General features: G+C 33.8%; 1 protein-coding gene across 6 annotated transcripts in view; it reads right to left on the reverse strand.

Annotated features, from left to right (window-relative positions):
• Positions 1-16,567, reverse strand: part of LOC149078973 (cell adhesion molecule Dscam1-like) — a 322,494-nt gene that overhangs the window by 205,025 nt on the left and 100,902 nt on the right. The gene's annotated exons all lie outside the window — the stretch shown is intronic.

Here is a 16,567-nt window from a genome sequence, read left to right on the forward strand (position 1 = left end):
ACCTATCGCATTACAATACCAGGCACACTCGAATGGCTGATTGCACTGATTGCAGCAAATCCGTCAAAAAATATATCTGTTTTTTTTTGTGAAATGCTGTTGTGCATTCATTAAAAAAAATCCGCCTTTTTACCTGCTTGTTTAGGACTCATATTACCTTTTAAAGTTTGTCCCATGAATTTAGAATCACCCTGTATATTCAATGGCATGTTTTTAATGTATTTAAGTTTGTAAGCTTTTCACCGTGTTTACTGAGAAAATTCATCTTTTCAAAATGAGACCATAATAAACGAATCCTATAATAGGTGAAGAAGAAGAAAAAAAAAACTTTTGCATTCAGCATTTTTATATAACTTAATGCCCTTTTTTTGTTTGTTCACATCGCAGCTGAATAAACTAAATAAAAAATTATTGCCTTAAAATATTCATTCAATTTACGAAAATGGCACATATTGTTATATTTTTAAACTACAGTGCACATAAGACAACTGTTCAAAGTGTAATAACTGATAAGAAATCATTGATTTAAAAACATATGGTACATCTGCTGAAATAACCTATATTTTTTACGCATGAATAAAAGGAGCCCCCAATAATCGAAACTTAGATATTTATACAGAGTATAAAAAATATTCCGTGGAAAAACAGAACGAAGAACTAAGTCTGCTACGAAAAGAGTATTATATTCTTCGTAACACACACGCACAAACCTACGCACACACACACAAACTACGACTATTCTCGTGATAGAAATGACAAAGTATAAACACCGTACAAATAAACTAAAATATAAGCCCAGCATTGCGAAATTCTGTTTTCAATTTATAAGTCATGAAATATTCTGGCGGAAGTAGACGTACATGTCAAGAACGATCAATAAGCACAATATTCAATAATATATGTTTGTTTATATATAAAATTTCAAATTTTTTTCGCTAGATTATATCCAAATATTTGAGATGAATTTAATGTAAACTAAGAGGTATTTTTAAGTGTATAACTCTTGATTCATAACTTAAAATGAAATCAACTTCTTGCAGGCCTTCAATATTACTACTACTACCACTACTAAACTGTACATGCACCTCGTACACACTCCTTTGCGGAATTTCCAACGAATCGGAACGTGCCGGAATGTGTGTTCTGAGGGTATGTGTGGCCTTAACGTATTTATGTTGTCGAGTTGCACTTGTTTCGTGTTCGTGCTACCATCTGTCTCCCATTTTCTGAGGTAAAGGTGGAAATGATTGAGTTTTCATGTTTTGTCAGTATCGTATTGTAGGTCTGCCTGCTCTCTGCGGAGAGACTTTGGTGAGACAAATCGCATTCGTGCCTCGAACCTAGAAAACTGCAATATTACTACTGAATAATAAGAGCTAGAAAATATAATTAAATAATTAACACTATGCTGAAATTCAAGTAATAATATTTGAAGACTATTCAGCTTATAATTACAGTGACGTGCATTACGCTTCCACAAATGTTTAATTTTTACATTATTTTGTGGTTACTATATACTTTAAATTTTTTTATATCCCCATATACTTTGAAAAAGTGTTCTCATGTTTGATCAGGTGGGGTGGATGAATTTGATGGGCTGGGGAAGGTGTTGCTACTTTTCCAACAGATACACTTTACGTTAGAGGCTCCGTAAGGAATATTAACGGGGGTATCTGTCTGGTAGTTCAAGTTCAAGCTTATAATTACAGCAATATACATTCTTGTTTAAGTATAATATCACCAATATTTCTTATAGTAATGTTCCTACAAATGTAACGGAAACTTCCGAAAGACGTCCAGGAAGTTTTGGGGAAAACATATGGAAAAGAAAAGTAATTACAAAAAAAAAGTACAAAATGAAAAAGGTCGAATTCAACAAATAATTAGCAATTCATTTGGCCACGAACCACATTTTCAACACAAGGCAAATGAAGAATTAATTATATACTTATTCTATTATAAGTAAAAAAAATTATTCTCGGGGGAAAAAAAAGTTTTGTTCCGTTAATACTGTTTTCTAATAAACGGAAGAGTAAAAACACATTTGAAAAAAAAAAAATAAAGAAGGACGTTTTTCAATTATATTTGGAAATTTTAATTACTATTCTAGTGGTTATACAAAGGATCAATAATTCACCGATTTCATTTCCCCCTTCACCATTTCTTTACTAATTAACTTTTCTTGGAAATATTTATAAACACACACGCATAATATACATTTTGTTGAAATTCATTTTTTTCGTAAAAGAAAAAGAAAATTGAATGCGGCAAGAAAAATGTAGATTGAAACAAAACAAAAAAAAGAGAGAATTTAATGAAACTCGGAAAATTTCATTTCATTGTTAAAGGAATATGAAAAAACGAAATAAATGGATAAATTTGATTATTTGGCAAACTGTTTCGAATTCTGGTGTATTTTTTTTTTTCTTTCTTTCATTTATTTATTTTCTTCTAATCTTAATTGAAAATCGGAAGGTTTTTGACATTGAATTTCTTAAAATATATTTCCTAATATAGCAGAAGTTTTAAAGTTTGATATTTTAGCTGCAAGAGGAAATTTTTTTTACCGATTGTAATAAATTGAACAAATAAATATATAAAAAAATATTTTTATTGTTTTGAAGGCGAAAAGAATATTTTCTTTCGTATTGAAGAGTTTGTTTAATTTGTATGGTAATTAAATGAATTTCATTATTTTCACCATTCTCTGTATCCAAATTAATTGAGTTACTCTCTCTCGTGATTTTTTCTCTAGAATATTTCAACTTTGATGGTGTTAATTGGATTGATCTGTGGTGTTTGATCAATTATTCTTTTTTTTAAGAAATAATGTGATGATTTTTGATCATCTTAAATTTTTTATAACGTTATTTTATAGTGTATTTTTTATGTTACTTTCATTCACCTTATTCATCAGATATTGTGTACCAAGTGTCTCAAATTAAAGTATTCATATTCAGAGCTTTTCGTAGGGTGAACCAGGGAGAAAAGTAGCGTCTAAAAATCACGTTTTTTAGGAAAAAAAGGGGTTCAGAAATATAAATGTCTATTGCCGATCTATTTTTTGCAGTGAAAATATAAGTAAGCGTTTGTCAGTGGAATAAGAATATTTAAATTTTGCAGCGATTTCATACGTACAGTATACTCATATGAAAATTTCGTTTATTACCTATAATATCGATAATAGAATGAAATTTTAAAGAATGAACGGAATGACTTGATGATCATAATATTCGGAAAAAACACCTTAAAATTTGCACGCAAATTATAAGATGATTATAAGAAAATTTTAAAATATTTATTTTTGTTCCAGCAGCAGTAGTTAATAATCAGGTGTTTCAAAAAGGATCACCTAACTTTGACACGACATAGCTTTCAAACCTTAATAGATAGAAAGAAAAACGAGGTTACGTTACATTGGCAGCCCTGGTATTTCAAAATACACCGGTTGAAAAATTAGTTAACACTTTGGTTGCCACTGATGATGCCACAGTCGGGGTGCAATTACCTTTAGTGGAAATAGTCCTTCACAAACATGGGCCAAATCACAAAACGATGGATTTCAAAACCAAAGGCTGCCTTCCCAGCAATGCCATGGTACAAGCAAACAGATTAACTATGCTACCCATCTACAGTAGAGCTACAATTATCCGGAATCCGGTTATCCGTATCGCTTTGGCTACACGGGAACGAGTAAAGACAGCCAAACCACTGACTTTGATCGATGTGTTCACGCAACGACACATTTTACAAATACAAAGTCCACAATTGTCTAACTAGGTAGCTGAAAAAAAATATGTTCATAAAAAATATGAATGTCAAATATAACTGAAATACAACAACCCAGAAAATAAAGCAACCCGGTATTTTAATACAATATGTAAATACAAAATTTAAACAACATTTTTTCATAATCACATTGAATTACATGATATGTGTATACAAAAGCAAAATTTGTTTCCCTTTGTATTACGTATGTGCTCTTTGTATAACGTATTTTTTCGTGAATTATTCAATTATACAATTATTCGATTATAAGGATGAAGTCTGGTTCCAATATATCCGCGTAATTGGGGTCATAATTTATTAGCTGAAATTCTGACTAGCAATTAAAATTACAACTAATTTTTGTAAACCGATTTATTTGAAATTATAGTCGTGCTCATCTAACCGAAAACTCGTATAATTTTTCTAAATAAAATAAAGCAATAGTCCTTTCAGAAACACTGCGTATGTTAATTATTTGAGATAAGCCACAACATCGTCCTCTAATCCATGTTAAGAAATTCAATTTTTTTCCCTTTCAAATATAATTCAAGGATATACGCAAGAAAATTATGGTGATTTTTGCAACTCTGGAAGTCTATTTTTTTCGAAGTCTCGGAAAGCAATAGAGAATAAGCAAGTTAGAACTAGATGGGCCAAAACTGAGTACAGGTAAATATATGAAATCGTAACGAAAGAAAATCTCTTTCGGAATTAGGTGGACGAAGAACCTGTTAAACCCTTTTTCTCCTTCAGATGTTTTCCCATCAGAGAATACTTTCCCAGCTTAACTACCAGCATCTAGAATCATGGAGATTCTCTTTCACTCTCGCAGTTTTTTTTTATTTCGCTCGAGAAAATTCTCCGTTCTTTCTTAATACAGAGATACCGAAACTTCCACGCGAAACACGTATCCTTTTTCGCACATAAACCGTGCCATATGTCTGGAAAAATCAGGAACTTTGGGCCTGGTAGTGCGGATGTATCAACGTGACTGGACTAAAACGGAAATCCGGTCTGCGATAGGAGAAACGTCACGTTTTCCCTGGACTTGAGAAAATGCTTTCCGTTGAACGCTTTAACGACCGCGACAATAGTGCTGTCGCCTCACATGAAGCTTAAGCTGTCGGATTTCAATGGCGTAGTGCCTTCAACCACATTTTTTCCACCTCTTCTTTAGCTTATTCTATCACTTTTTTTTTATGTCACGACTTTTTTACAAACTTTTTTTGGTATCACAAGTTTGGACATTCAGTAAAAATATTCTGAAAAGAAAAGTCCGTTTTATCAGAGAGTTGCAGAGCTTCATTCGTGTCCATAGTGGCCAGTAGGAGACACTGAACGGGGCGATTCCATTAAATATATGGATGTCTTTTATCATAAGGGAGAAAATCAGCTACTAGAAGTTTTAAATTTAATGTATTTGACATAATCTACTCACTTTATAATACAGGGTGATTCTAAATTAATGAGATAAACTTTAGTAGGGGGTGATACAAGACGCCTTAAAAACATTTTTGATTCTAGAATGTGCGGTTGAATCGCAATAGCAAAGGCAGTAGAGGGTGTTTTTTGAGAGTGCACAGCAGCACTTCATTAAAAATAGACATATTTTTTCGATGATTTGCTGCGATACGTGTTATCAACCATTCGAGGGTGCATATTCACTTTCGGAGGGGATTGGAGTTTGTTGTTTATTGGTGCAAGGGCCATAAAGGTTATGCTGCGCCAAACTATGACCAAGAGGTATAATGACTTGTGGTAGAATTTGTATCACCCAGGTTGCACCATGAGAAGGCCTACCATATTACAATATTACAATACCCTGCCCCTTTGAATGGTTGATTTCACTTATTTCAGCAAATCCGTAAGAAAAATGTCATATTTGCTTTTGGTGAAGTGCTGTTGTGCACTCATTAAAAACAACCTCTATCGAATTTGCTATTGCTATTTGACCACACATTCTCGAACCAAAAATGCTTATTTAGGAGTCTCATATCACTTGTCAAAGTTTTTCCCATAAATTTTTGCCTTGTATTGTATTCTACTACTACACTTATAGAGGTGCAGTTGCTGTATGAGAACTAAACTTTGCTCTGAAATTACTTGATTCCAGGGTTTCTGACATTTTTTGTTTGCGATACGATTGTTCATTGTTATATAATTGATTAATGGTTAAAGTCGATTTTCACGGAAAGACGTACGTGATGTCACGTGTGAAAAATGGTTTCTCGACTCGTAACAGACTTGTCGTCATCAGAGTGCCGAGAATATCTACCATAAATCTTTTTATATTAAAGATATAATTAAGTGTTCCGATAGTTCCATTTTTGGAAGAAAAAAACTACTATGTGCACAATATGCCACTTCGTAGAATAACCGGTTATTTGTAGCTTTAACCAGAGCCAGAGCCCAGAAATATTCAATAACCTACAAATACTAGGGCTTTTATATCGGGAAATATTTCGCGTTATTGTGATTTGTTTTGCACTGAGATACAAAGAATATTAACGCAGGATTGACTTATATGCAAGGCGGGGGAAAATTTCTTGATTGTTTTACGAAAATATTTGAAAATATTTTTAATTTTTGATTATTGCTATTATTAGTATTATTTCGTTACTTTATAACATTATCGCAAAACCGCATAGGCAGCTCGTAATCATTTCTCTGAAGATGTTCCAACGAATAAGTGCACGTGCACAAAATGTTTATATTTTTATTTCCTATAAGCGCGTATACATTATCTTGCCAATCTTGTAACGTATGACCTCTTGCAGTGGTTCTAATTCGCTCGTGGGTACACAAACTTTCTTTGTTATATTTTTCTTTCTTTTGTGTTTGTTGAAAGAAAAAAACGATTTCCAGTTGGTGTAGTTCAAACAGCTAAAGAATCGTTCAAGACACCGTAAATATTACTGAACAACCAGTTGAGAATGTTGCACTGCATGATCCGCGCTAATGTATACTCTCCTAACGTGAACTTGCTTGGTGGGTTATGTTAACATCAGCTCAAAGTGCTGCCATCGACTGTTGATTAATTTTATAAATGAAGAATTTCCATCACTAGAGTTGAAAATTTCAAGAATTTATTTTCATTAGAAAAAGAATGATCATAGGTAATAATTGTTTGTGATATTTTTATTTCAAAGCAGCTTACCTATGAAACTATAAAATTTTTGGCAGGGTTCATTCAAAGAAATTAACACATTGCAAGAGTTCATTTGGTAAATCCTTCAGTACCTCCATAGACTTATGTAACATGAAAATTCAAGCATTCACTATCATCTTCGCTTCAAAATATGGAAGCATGGGAACACTAAACGAGCACGATTCCGAAAAAATATATATTTGGGCCATTCATACAAGCACACAACACGTTTCAGCACGTAACCAATTCGTTAGAATTTCTGAAATTCCGCAGAGAAATATGTACGAGGTGCATGAACGGTTGAATAACAGTAAAAAAATCTCCTGGAATAATGAAAAAAGTTGCATGGTGCGAGATTATGAAAATATCGTGGTTGTGGATGTACGAGAATGGGATACTTGTAATGGTGACACTTCCGAAATTTCGAAGATGTGCTCATTGCACAGAAGTTCCGTAGGATATAGACCGAGCTATCGCACGGTAAGTTAGTTATTATTATCAGAAACATCTCATGAGCACATCACTGGAGTATGTAACGAAACAACATTTAAAATCTTTCTCTGCATTCGTATCTCCGTAACAAATTTGGCAAAAGATGCATGGTTATACATGTTAGGTTCTTCCAAAGAAGCACAGGAATTATCGAAGTCACTTTTCTTTTATACAGTCCACGTTGCTTAATGTGATCACATCGGGACTCAGGGTTTCTGGTAATAATAACTAACTTACCGTGCGATAGCTCGGTCTATATCCTACGGAACTTCTAACCAAAAGCCATCACCGGGAAACATATGTTCACTGGGGTTCAATATGTTTAAAATGGGAAATGAAATCATACATATGTTCATCTCATACGCATTCCACAATTTTCAAACATTTCAGAAATAGTTATACGTACAAGCTCAGTAAAATAGCAAGCAAAATAAAGTAGTACATATGTATATCCCATACACATTCCACAATTTCCAAATATTTCAGAGATCCTGATAACAATCGCCGAATAATAATTACATCCCCCTTTTGAAGGTACGTTCGCGGGTTCGGTGACCACACATCCCGTTGGTCAAACGGTGTAGTGAACGGATATTGACAAAACTGGAAAACTATTCGTCTTTTCCTGCATAACCGGTTGCGAAGTGCTCAATCATTCCATGAGTTTTTTTCCCCAATTAAGCTGAAATCCTGCATTTCTGTTTTTCGGACATTATGAGGCGTTAGAATGGAATTCTCTAATTCATATCACGAAGTACGATATTTTTTTAAATGTGCAATACGTTTCATAGATAGCTTGAGGAAGTCTATAGAAAAAGGGAATTCTGGTGAACTGAAAGAAACTGATTAAGAACTGACGTAAAGTTCTTTTGTGTCATACATTTGCCTTCACTATACAAAGGCCGTTGCAGTAGCAGCTGCACAGGTACGTGGATAACAGCGAACACTACGGTATGATTATAAAATTAAGTACAGAAATGTTTGTCAACAAAGGAGAATAGAGAGAAATTGTTTCAGCTTCCTACATCGGCTTGACGCATGATAACGATTCGAACCCCATTTCACCACAGTGATGGTCGGCTGAAATTGGTTTTGTGTGGCTTCGAGGCGTGAATGCTAGCCGATCTCCCCATTAAAAAGTCTGGCCACTGAGAGCAACAAGCCTGCAGCGGTACAATTTTGGACAGAACAATTTTTCGTGTTTTTCAGTCATTTCGGGACATTTTTCATGATCCTCATAATTCAAGCATATTTTCATATTTCAACAATGAAGAAAGATTTCTTTCCCCCCAAAAGCTCTCTCTCTCTCTCTTCATTTCCCGCAATTGGCGTTTTTAGCAATAACTGGCAATTTTACTTACTTTTGCCATCATTTTTGGCAATGGTTGGTGATTTTCGGCGATATTAGTGACTATTGGCCAGTTTATTTGTGACCTTTAGCATCATTTTTGACAATGTTTGGCTATTTCCTGTAATTTTTCAAATTTTCTTGAGGATATAAGGTAAGCCTATCTATAATAGATAGGGTTGTTCACGGCATGAGGTTTTCATGGCATATTTTTAGTTTTTTAGGGCATAAATGTATTTATTGTGGATCATATGCTATCCGTTCCCGATTTTTAGTTAGCAAGTGGGTTGTCACAAAAACATTTTTTGGAACGCCTTTTTCTTTCTGTTGAAATTTGTGGAATGAGTGATGAATGAAATAAAATGTTTTTTAATGTTTTTGCACCATACTATCGTTTGTCGATTTTTGTCAATTTTGAGATATTACTGTATTCTGGTAGCACTCATTCTGTAGTCTAGGGCCATAGTATTGTATTTTAGTTAAAATAATTTTTAAGACCATTAATAATGTTGTTCATAATACGTAGGCATTTCCCATCCCCTCATATTACTTACCACACACACTTTGGTTTCTGTAATTCTGAAAAATACCTATACAATTTTGAAATCGAATGATTCTTTCCAAGTCACAGTCTATATAAGTACTAATTTGATATATTGAATGCAAATACAATGATACATAGTAAGTAGCTCAGTTGAGTAAAGATATTTTTTGTTTTGATATATTCACGATGAGAAAAATGAATATAAATTTCTCATTTGGGCTTTTTATTTCGGCGAATCTCTCGCCGTCGTCCCCCTAGTTCATTCGTGCGAAAACCCAGGAGGGAGTAACAATCCTCACTTTGGGAACCACTGGGTAAAAGGATTCAGTCCTTAAATTTTGATAAGACTGTACCATAGTACTACTTGGAGATATGGAGAAATAACAGATAAGTAGAAAATATGAATCCTAAGAGATACGTATAGAAGAAAAATTAAGATGAAATGAAAATATATATCGGATATCATCCGGAAATATGAATAACAAGTAGGACCGCATCCAAGTAATAATGCCATCTTTCGCCTTGAGATACGGTTCATCCACAACCGGGTCGTTCACATCTCTGAGAGCAGCACAGTTGAGCACTCTCGCATTCCACTACTGGAGAGCCATTACTGTACTGAGAAGTTGCCGGCGGCACTCACGCTATTTAATCTAGAAAATTCTCTTATACCAACAGGCACCCTTTTCAGTACCGCGACCACCAGATTCTCTCTCTCTCTGTGTTACTTCTCTCACACTCTTTCTCTCTAAGGCATCTCGCTCACAGGTTTTGCATAATATTACGGTTCGTTCCTCTTCGTCTCCAAGAGCGTCTCTTGCTCTCTGTTTCACGACATATTACTCATGACGTAGTTCCAACTCTCTCTCTCTCACACACACACACTCATACACACATGCATGCACACACGCACGAACCCCGTTTCTTAGTTTCGCCCTCAATTTATCTTCGAAGCATGTCCAAACCATCAGAAAGCATTTGCTGCATCTTCATCAAGAAGCTTTTGCTCGCTTACGCATCACGCGAACCACCGACTTCATTCGGGAAGCTAATCACGCTCAAAAGGCATTTGGCTTTCGCGTGGTCGGTGGAGTAGACAAGAGGGCAGTGCCGAGGTTGCGTCTAAGGTATAGAAAGGAGAAAGATTGTGAAAGAGAGAGAGAGAGAGAGAGAGAGAGTCTAGTAAATACTCTGTAAAAGCAAAAAGTTCTGGCTGTCCCAAAAGATAGAGAGAGAGAGAGTAAGAGATTACTTATTTAACAGCATCTTTTTATCTTTATACGGAACGAGCAAAACATTCGTAATACAAGATCGTAATGCCAAAAGAAATACGAATTATGGTGGAGATTATACGTGTCATAGAAACTCGCGAAAGATTGATAACTTTCCCATTGGAATATTTTTGGTTTCTTATCTATCACAATAGAGGGCATTTCATGAGTGTAATTCCACGATGATATGAGTGTAATTCATGAGTGTAATTCACGATGATATGAGTGTAATTCATGAGTGTAATTCACGATATGAGTGTAATTCATGAGTGTAATTCACGATATGAGTGTAATTCATGAGTGTAATTCACGATATGAGTGTAATTCATGAGTGTAATTCATGATACTCACATAACATTGAAATTAACACTAGAAAGACGAGTCGGAGAACTATACTTTAGGAACGGGCAGAAATTTGTGCGACGTCTCGGCAATTTTCGAACATTTTAATATTTTTGCGAGCGTAGTATAATATTTTTATGGCACAATAGAGTTATAACGTAAAGAATTAGTGGGTGAAACGACAAATTAATTAATATATTTTTATTATTGTATAGTTTTGAAGCATTCTGTGCAAACGACCTCTCTAGATGTGCGTCAGTGTGTAGAGTAAACTCAAGACTGGGGGGATTTGTATTTTCTATATTCCTGATAGGATTTCAGTGTTACATCGCTTCTAGGTTTCGAATAAGATCAACACCTGACGATACTTGACGATGATATTTCCGAATAGTTTCAACCAAGCTTGTCAATTTAGGATTGAAAGAAAATGAAGAGCTGAGAATGAATAATTTATCAGCTCTAAGATGGCCATTTCTGTATTTTTTACTTTTGAAAACCATATTGGTTTGGAGCTAAATAATGCTAATAATTAAGAAATCCCACGAGCTGTTTTTTATACACTTCTATATTACTTTTGCAAAAATGGGAAGAATTGATATGGGTCTATAGTTTAGTAAGTTGTTTTGTCTCTCCTGATTCATAAATGGGATGTACTATGGCGTACTTTAATTCACTATAAAATACTTCTTCGGGTATAGATGAGTTAATTAGGTTTTTTATTACATCCGCATGATAATGGACAATTATTTCCATCATCTTAGGGTTATTTGGTCATATCCACTAGCTTTATTATCCTTTAATTCTGATATAATCTCATCAATTTCATAATCGTTGATTTCGAAGAAATACAGAGAATTGTTAGAATTAGTTATTGTTTGGTCATCTTCACAATCACAGACTGTGCTTAATTCTATTTCTTCCAAGTTTCTTGTAATAAAGGCTTCGTTAAATTTCTTCGCTAAGTCTTTGTGATTATCAGAGATTGGCTGTATATTTTTCTTTGAATTTTTATTCAGTATATTCTGATTAATACATTTCCATTGCATTTTTTTTTGTTATTTTCGCATTTCCTAAAAGTATTTCTAATATATTCCTGTTTTATTTTCCTAATATACTTTTTCAGTTCCTTATTGTATTCCTTGTACTCTTGCTCGTATGAAATAATATTTGGGTACTTTTTCTATTTTTTGTACAATTTTTCCTTATGATTTATTCTATTTATTATTTGTTTTGTGATCCAAATTTTTTTACTCTTTTTGGGTTTCATCTTGACTTGTTTCGTCCATAGATTAGAGTTTGATTATATGTTAGCCACGAATCGTTTGTATTTATTTTGTACACATCCATGTTCTAGGACACTGACAATATTTATCTTTTCGATGATCAAATTTATCATAATTTATTGTTTTTATATGTTTGTTTCCATCATTTTCTTCTATTTCATTTTGTTTTAAGTTTATATATCCTAATACTGGATAGTGATCTCCTAGCTATCTTACTTCACAAAGGTGTTTCCTGGAGAAGTTTTCATTCTCTTCTGAATTCTCATCATCCCCATCCCCACTACTGCCTCTGGACTTTTCTCACGCAGTCTCTTTTAGCTTCTGAAAATTTTTATTTTTCCTGAATCTGCGTCCTTTTGTCATTTTTACAACAATCACAATCAACAAATCACGTGGATATTTCTACTTTGCAGAACAAGCAATTTATTGGTCAAAATGACAAAAATATTTGAAAACAAAATTTATACAAAAACCAGTTGTGACAATGTTGGTAGTATTATAAGGTGAAGGTGTTTTAAAATATATGGGAGGGTCAGTGTGATCCCCTTCCGTCTTTCTATGTAGTATATTCATTAGTGTCTTCGTTGCTTGGCGAAAACGTTTTGACATTCAATAGAATCAGATAATTTAGGAAAAGTCAAGCAATTCTTAAGCTTTTGGTTTATTCTGACTTGAGATATGGGAGCTAAAAGAGATATGGGGTCTCACAGGCCCCGTCCGTCTTTCTAGTGTTAATTAATAAAATACATAAAATATGTATTTGATGAACTAAATTGAATGACAAAATTTCCTACAGTAGTCATCTTCAGGAGCCGCTTCTCATAAGCAGTGAACACACATGGATCTTTTTAAGAATGAACTGTATTTCAAATGTCAATGCATATGTTAATGTAACTGGAAGAACTACCTCGGGAAAATGAAACATTTGTTAGAATTTTCGATCATTCTTTTGTGGTTTTCCCCAAGATATTCTGGATATTTCAGCCCAAGACTTTGATCTGTTTCTTTGTTATTGCTATTGATAGACATAACGATAAAAACACGATTCGTTGCATGGATGTCAGCTATTGTTCAATTCCCATATATACGTTATATATAGGTATATTCAAAGATCTCCCAGGTGCTTCTAGGCATTCATGACAGGTCCTTTTTTATTTTAGTATCCATAGAAACTACAAATATCCTTCAGGGTTTTCGGATTCATAAGCTATTCGATCTGAAGGGTATTCTGGAGTTCAAGAAATACGCCAATCTTAGGCATCTAATATCTGTCGTTTCTATCACGAATTCAGAATTCTTAAATATTTTTTGAGTATATGTATTCGAAGAGAATCTCTTAAGGGTGGTGCTAGTTTCGTATATTCCTACTTATTTAATTTAATCAAGTTATTTTACCCTTTATTCTGTTTAATGCCTTCACGTACAAGCTTTTGGCAACAATTCGGATGATCGGTATTTGAAGTCTCGGCGATAAAACTAAAAAAAATCTTTCCTTGTTCGCATGCTAGAAATAGAAACGGAAAAAAATATTATATAGTATGCAGTAGATTTATTTTCTCCTTCATAGAAGAAATTTTCATTATATGGCGAGGGACAGACAACTGAACAGGAGTATAGAAAGATGGTGAAGGGGAAAAAACAACTTCCGTTTACACGGAGTTGCAATTCAGGGCTATTATAAAGCAATAGCTACAATTCCCGGCGCTGCCCGGGTTTTTTTCAATTAATGGGAGAATTTAAAAAGTGACAGAAAATTACAAAGGAATAAACTATTATACATAATACGGACAGCATTAAAGAAGTGTCAAACCATTGTAAAGGCATATGAATGTCTGAAACGCATTGCTAGGGGACCACGATAACCAAAGTAAACATCCTGAAAGTGATTGTGGAGGCTCAGAAACCACTGTTGTCCGACAGTTTTGGCCCATTTTGGGGTATTTGTCAGCTATGACGAACTTTCGAAGTAGCATATCATTTACGTCGGGTCCCGTTTGGTATATCATGTATATATAATGTATATATATATATATATATATATACGTGTATGCTTCTAGGGGTGGGACACAAGACATTTATGAAATATCATGTATACATGCAAAATTTGGCGACGATCGATCGAAAATTGTAGATTTGTATACCGAAAACACACACACACACGCACACACATGCGATAAATGCTAAATTTTGCATCTTTGAATCATAAATGGGAAAATTTGAATGTTTACTACTTTTCCGAGAAATCTCGACAATTCATATTTTACACTTAGCCGTCGCTGATTCTACCGTGTGCTCCCAAGCTATAATTGAAGCCTTAAAAGAATACGAAATTGTATACTCTCAAATGAAGGGCCTAGTATCACACTCCACGCGTTAAATGACTGCTGTTTCAAATTATTAAAAACACTTCATGGTGACAACATTTTGCCCTACCAATGCTGGGTGCATAAAGTGAATCTCGTGTGTTACTTATTTATTGAAGAAAGAGTTCAAAGAATTGAACTCTGTTGTGACCTAGAAAAAGACGCTCACACTCATTTTTTTTTCCACTCAAGAGAAATGAAAAGTATATTGGCCTATAGGAAAATAAAAGAATATCACAACTGCCAGCAAAACTATTTCGGACGCCTGCAATAGCCAGGTGGAATTCATGATTCAAAGATGCCATTTTTCTGATCAAATATATGAAACACATTGTTGCTTTTCCACAATGAATATAAAGTCGATAACTCGAGAGTATAAATTTCTTGAAGAAAATATCGACTATGAAATTCTAGCTTATAAAATAAGAGCTCACGTGACTTTTGTTTCGTATTTGTGTAGGAAGATTATGGAACTAATCAATGATTTGGAAGGACCAAACTATCCATTCATGCACGTTTTGCGGAGGAATTTAGTAAACTTGAAATATTTTCTTGAGCGCCAATTTCGAGGACATTTTTACGAAAAAACAAAAAAACTGAGATTGGTGAAAAAGAGAAGAGTGGAATATTGGTGAAGAGAGCATATTATATGCTTATAGCATGATACAGCAGCAGGGAATAGCTTAAATAAATTGTGTGTGTGTGTTTACATAAATTAATGTTCAAATTTTTATTTGAACTTAAAATAAATAAATGTAATAATCTTTTTGAAAACGTATATATATTATTAGAGGAAGCTTCTCTAAAAAATATTTTTTTTTATTTCAAAATTGTTTGTGTGTGTGTGTCTGAAGAAATGCGAAATTTTGATTTGAAATATGTTTTATTTATTATACAGTAGGCCTATATATATATATATAGTTGTTGAACAAATGCAATTTTTTTTTTGGAAAAATAGAATTTTTTGCAAAATTTACGTAGTTTTCGGCATTATTACTAATGCACGGATAATACACAGGGTGTCCTATAAGTCCCAATGCTGCCTTTATCATCATCAACCATTCGTCGTAGAGATATGGTTCCAACTAAAATAGGCTCGAAATGTGTTCATAAAACACTCTCTACCAGTTTCTCTACGAGAGAGTGAAAATATAAGGTTTCATGAAGCAAAAATTTAAATTTTCATTTAAATTTTTATATAGGTTCTCTGTACTCGAACTTCTAATTAGAAACTTGTTTCGCTGTCTCTCTGTAGGTGAGCGAGTGAGTGAGGTTTAGTTTTGATATAAAAATAAATGCTCAAAATGCGTTCAAAAAACACTCTGTACTAGTTTCAAAATACATTGTGTCAAAACAAAAAATCTGAATTTCTATAATACGGCCTCCCTCTCTTCTGACCTCTAACTTCAAATTCAAAAGTTGTTGCCTTGTCTCTCTTGAGGCCAGCAGAAAAAAATTCCATGTTTCTAAGTGCAATATTCGCTGAGATATTTGAATTCAAAAATCGGAGAAATGTTGGGAAGCGACAGTATATATTTTTAATATCGCATTTTATCATATTTAAAATTTCAGACCTGGCCATTAAACGAAAAATTTGTTTTGTCTTTCCAAACTACACTGTTTTCAAATAATGGCATTTCAAAGTTATTAAGTCCTTTCTGAAACACGCTGTATATCTACAGTTTTTCTATAGCTAGAGGCTTGCTATTTATTAGGCATAGGCTTTTTGGAAATATGTATTGATGTTTCTACACAGAATTCAGGTTTACTGTCGATTGCGTTCTCTGTCGAACCTTTTTACGATTCAACAAACGCCTTAAATATATGAAGCAAATACCATTAATTCCCTGCCAAATGTTCCTGAAAATATTTATGAATTACAATTACTCAGCTACATACGATTCTGAAACCCTTCGCTAATGAGAAATAATTATAAGGGATGTGGTGTTAACAATATGATGCATCGAAAATGTCAGAAAAAATAATTAAAATTGAATTCCCATTGCCA

This window comes from Pholcus phalangioides, unplaced genomic scaffold (assembly GCF_987345545.1).
Source record: "Pholcus phalangioides strain wild (caught in Gottingen) unplaced genomic scaffold, Ppha-v1.0 ptg000013l_1, whole genome shotgun sequence".
NCBI lineage: Eukaryota > Metazoa > Arthropoda > Arachnida > Araneae > Pholcidae > Pholcus > Pholcus phalangioides.